This window comes from Periplaneta americana, chromosome 10 (assembly GCF_040183065.1).
Source record: "Periplaneta americana isolate PAMFEO1 chromosome 10, P.americana_PAMFEO1_priV1, whole genome shotgun sequence".
In the NCBI taxonomy this organism is placed as follows: domain Eukaryota; kingdom Metazoa; phylum Arthropoda; class Insecta; order Blattodea; family Blattidae; genus Periplaneta; species Periplaneta americana.
The window spans coordinates 173552121-173557176 of record NC_091126.1 but is presented as its reverse complement, the minus strand read 5'-3'; the positions used below and the strand labels follow the sequence as shown (position 1 = coordinate 173557176).

Below are 5056 nucleotides of genomic sequence, written 5' to 3'. Positions count from 1 at the left end.
ATTAGGAAATTTACATATATTAATATTTGTTATATTGACATGTTTTTCTTTTTTCTTTAATAAACATTACTTTTTTATCTGCAAACTTAGATTTATTTAAAAAAAATGAATCCACCTCAATGTAACTGCCAGCTTCTCAAATGTCGTAATTGGTTTCTGAACTCAGTTGCATTGCTGACTCAGAATACGAGGGGGATCCAGGAAATAACGACCGTTTTGTTGTAATAATTAAAAAAAAATATATTTATTTGAAAAAACAAAGTCTGTTACATAACTGAAGCTTCCTTTACTTCTCTACATAATCACCACCTACATTTAAACATTTGTTGTATCTGTTCACTAGCTTTAGAATTCCCGTGTTATACTCCTCTGCCGCCAGTTCATTAAGCCAGGTGTTCACTGTCTTCTTCAACTCTTCATCACTTCCAAAACACGTACCACCCAGAAAGTCTTTCAGCTTAGTGAAAAGGTGAAAATTGCTAGGAGCAAGGTCTGGACTATAGGGCGGATGATCAAAGATTTCCCAACCGAATTGATCCAGCAATTCTCGAGTTGAAGCAGCAATGTGCGGGCGGGCGTTGTCGTGAAGAAGCACCTCCCCTCGAAAGCATTCCTCGCCTCTTGTTTTGGATGGCTCGCCGTAGTTTTCGTAAAGTCTCACAATAACGATTTGCATTGATCGTAGTGCCTTTTGGCATGAAATCCAGCAAAAGTACACCTTTGCGATCCCAAAAGACAGTAGCCATGACTGTTTGTGTTGAGAGAGTCTGTTTGAATTTTCTCGGTTTCTTGGGTGATGAGGGATGATGCCACTGACGTGATTGGCGCTTGGTCTCTGGGGTGTTGTGAGACACCCAAGTCTCATCACCAGTCACAATTTGATCAAGAAAGGCGTCTCCATCTGTGTGATATCGCATCAAGAATGTCAATGCTGAGGCCATTCTCTGAGTTTTGTGTTGGTCACACAGTTGGTGTGGAACCCATCGTGCACAGATTTTGTGGTAGCCAAGATGTTGCGACACAATTTCACCAAGCAAAGAACGAGAAATGTCAGGAAAGGCAATATGCAATTCGTCGAGTGATGTGCGCCTGTCTTGCAAGATTCTGTCGTTCACTTTAATCTTCAGGTCTTCTGTGATGAGTGATGGGCGTCCGGGTCGAGTTTCATCATGGACATTTGTTCGCCCATTGTTGAACATTTCCCACCATTTTCTCACATTTCTTTCATTCATTACAGTATCACCATACACTTCTTTCAATTGCCGGTAAATTTCTGCAGGTTTCAAATGTCGGGCATTCAAAAATCGAATCACACTCCTCACCTCACAGTCGGCGCGATTATCAATCACGTCGTTCATTTTGAAGTAACACAAAATGCACAATGGCGACTTGTTGCAACCAGTACTCACAACATTATGAGAACACATGTTAAGGAAGCCAGTTGACCTTCAAACAAGGAAGGGGAGTCAGCTGCGCAGTGGGTATGCACGAACGGTCGTTATTTCCTGGATCCCCCTCGTATAATATTGAATTAAACTGAGTATGATACTTGGTGAAACTAATATCTTGTGAGCCGACAAATTTCCTGACATTTGATTTCCTCAATCAAGTATTTTGTAATAAAGGCTGAATAATATCCTTCTTCCAACATCTTTGTGAATGTTAGCACTTCTGATTTCTATAATTTGGTGCCAGTAGTAACAGTAGTAAGTTGTTTTCTTCCTCAAAAGGGTTACTTAGAAGCTACAAAAGTTTTTGTTTTCTTTCCACAATTTGAATGGGACTTCTGATGAAGAATGAAACATTTCTTTGCAATCAATTAGAACAGGCATGTCAAAACCCTGCACATTGTGCAGTCGCGCACATTGTGCACTTGTCTCTGTGCAATGTCCAGTTCCCATTCCCCTACCTGGAGGGAGTGAATCGGCTTGGAGGGGAACGCGACAGGGCTGTACATTACCTGCAGTCTCAGAACAGCTTTGGTTTCAGTAACACAGATCAGTACGGGTGTGCTCATTGAGCTGTGATTGTGAATCCGTTATGAAAAATAAAGTGAGGAGTCCACAGATATAACGAAGAAGAGAAATCACGAATCATATAACATAACTGTTATGATGTTTTCCTCAGCCAACAGTAATTATTTTAAAATGAAAGGCTTTCATCATATCATGTGGACCTAATAGTGATGTGAGAATTTAAATCATATTAGTAAAGTTCTCAAAATATGATATTCGCCAGCTCTTATTTCTTAATCAGTACTCTCACGGCAAAACAAACATGACAATGATGTTGTTTTGGAGTCTGTACTAACACAGCCATCAATGGTTAGACGACTTACAACTTTTATTGGTAAGCTGATAAGTGATGAGAATATTGAGTGAGGAATACATGTGAGGGTCTTGAGGTTGTAAGGGAAGGAAGAAAACAACTATTTGTAAGGTGGAAAGATTTTCTGGAAAAATAATATATCATGGCGAATTTTCCATCTCACGTTACTATATTATCTTAATATACTTACGTTAATAAATCTTTAAACCTGACATAAAGAAAATGTCCTCGCTTCACAGCTTGTGAAGTACTCTTTTTAACTCAATTCAGTAACGCTCCCAACTTCCTGATACTTGCTCTCAACGTTTTCCAAATAAACTATATATATATATATATATATATATATATATATATATATATATTTAAATTCAAGCTTAATTTATCCAATTTATTAATAATAATGTGAATTTATATTAATACACAGCAAGGAAATAATTCCAGTGTAAAAGTCTCACAATGTCCTATTGCATGTAATTGGGAGTAAAATATTTCTTTAACATTTTGTGTACCAATGGTCCCAATAATGCTTGAGGAACAATGAAATAGTATTACTTTGAAATAATCAGTACCTACTACTTAAAATGAAATATTGTGTTCGGTTTCTGTTGTTTCGAAATTACTGCAATATTTATATTTTCTTCAAATACTGTATACAAATCATGTAAATAAATTATTCTTTACAAACGACTGCTTTGTGAATTGTAACTGAGTAAGTCTATTGTTTCTTGTGTTACAATTATCGTCAAATATAGACACTGACAATAATTGTGTTTTTCCTTATGCTAAGTATGTATATAATGTCCAAATGTCAATTTAATTGAGTACTAGAAGCGCAGAATAGCTTCTTGTACATCCCTCCCACTAAGAACTGGTAAGAGCAACACGTGAATGACGCAATCTGCACAGACCGGCGTTCCGCGCACATACACTGCACTTTCAGTGTCTGATTTTTGACATGCCTGAATTAGAAGCTTGCTCACTTGGTTTCCTCCATTTTGTATTCTGCAACAACAGACCAACAGATGCTTATTGGAATATTTACATCAAATTTATTATAACGGTAAAAAATGTCCTACGATGAAAGAGTAATGGAACGGAGAAAAAATTCTCTCCGGTGCCGGAATTTGAACCCGGGTTTTCAGCTCTACGTGCTGATGCTTTATCCACTAAGCCACACCGGATACCCACCCTGGCGTCAGACAGAATCGTCTCAGATTAAGTTCCAACTCTTGGGTTCCCTCTAGTGGCCGCCCTCTGCACTACGTCATAGATGTCTATGAACGTAGGACTGAAGTCCACACATGTGCTGAGGTGCACTCGTAATGAGTGACTAGTTGGCCGGGATCCGACAGAATAAGCGCCGTCTTAAATCACGAAATGATTTACGCATATCATATATATTATTTTAATGTACCGAAGTACATATGATATTTCCATGCAGATATTCTGCGTCATCATACGATGAAAGAGTAATGGAACGGAGAAAAAATTCTCTCTGGCGCCGGGATTTGAACCCGGGTTTTCAGCTCTATGTGCTGATGCTTTATCCACTAAGCCACACCAGATACCCACCCTGGCGTCGGACAGAATCGTCTCAGATTAAGTTCCAACTCTTGGGTTCCCTCTAGTGGCCGCCCTCTGCACTATGTCTTAGATGTCTATGAACGTAGGACTGAAGTCCACACATGTGCTGAGGTGCACACGAGACGATTCTGTCCGACGCCGGGGTGGGTATCCGGTGTGGCTTAGTGGATAAAGCATCAGCACATAGAGCTGAAAACCGGGTTCAAATCCCGGCACTGGAGAGAATTTTTTCTCCATTCCATTAGTCTTTCATCGTATGATGACGCAGAATATCTGCATGGAAATATCATATGTACTTCGGTACATTAAAATAATATAAAAAATGTCCTGTTTAGTACTGCAATTTTTTTTATTTCGTGCTCGGAGACACATGTATTTAAAAAAAAATTGCTACTAAAAATTTATACCTAAATTCAACTAAATACCTCAATATTTCTAAAAAGTGATTTTGTTAATTGGTCTGCTGTTACATAACTCTGTACAAGTATACGCTGGCTTGTAGTACCCTTCACTCCTAATACACACTAGAGATCTGCATTATAATAAAAGCTGATCAAGGGTCATGAAAGTACATGCGGCCGGTCACTGAATACGATATGCAGCAGGCTGCCTGCAGCGTGTACTGACTCCTCATGAAAGTGAAATGCCCAACTGAAGCATCATGGTCGACCAGATGTCTCGCTCATTTGAAGAGTACCTATCTTAGACTGAAAACTGTCTTCGAACAATGTGTTTACAGCATGCACAATGAAAATGTTAAATTTCCTGACACCCTATCACCTGATTAGTGAACCTAATAGTTGTACAGGCTATCAGATGTTAGTAGTCATCTTCTATTTGTAATATTTTTTTAACAGCATTGTATTCGTAATGTCAGAGGACAAAAGTAAGTACATTAAAGAAACCAAGAAGGAAATTCTTACTTATATACCCACTTACTTACAAATGGCTTTTAAGGAACCTGTAGGTTCATTACCACCCTCACATAAGCCCGTCATTGGTCCCTATCCTGAGCAAGATTATTCCAGTTCTTACCATTATATCCCACCTTCCTCAAATCTATTTTAATATTACTGGTATCCTCCCATCTTTGGCTTGCCCCCCCCCCCCCAAAGGTCTTTTCCTCACAGATCTTCCAGTTTCT

General features: G+C 38.8%; 1 non-coding gene across 1 annotated transcript; it reads right to left on the bottom strand.

Moving 5' to 3' along the window:
• Window positions 1-3821: 3821 nt before the first annotated feature.
• Window positions 3822-3893, bottom strand: TRNAY-AUA (transfer RNA tyrosine (anticodon AUA)). Its single transcript has one exon. It is a non-coding gene; the product is annotated as a tRNA-Tyr (tRNA).
• Window positions 3894-5056: the final 1163 nt, after the last annotated feature.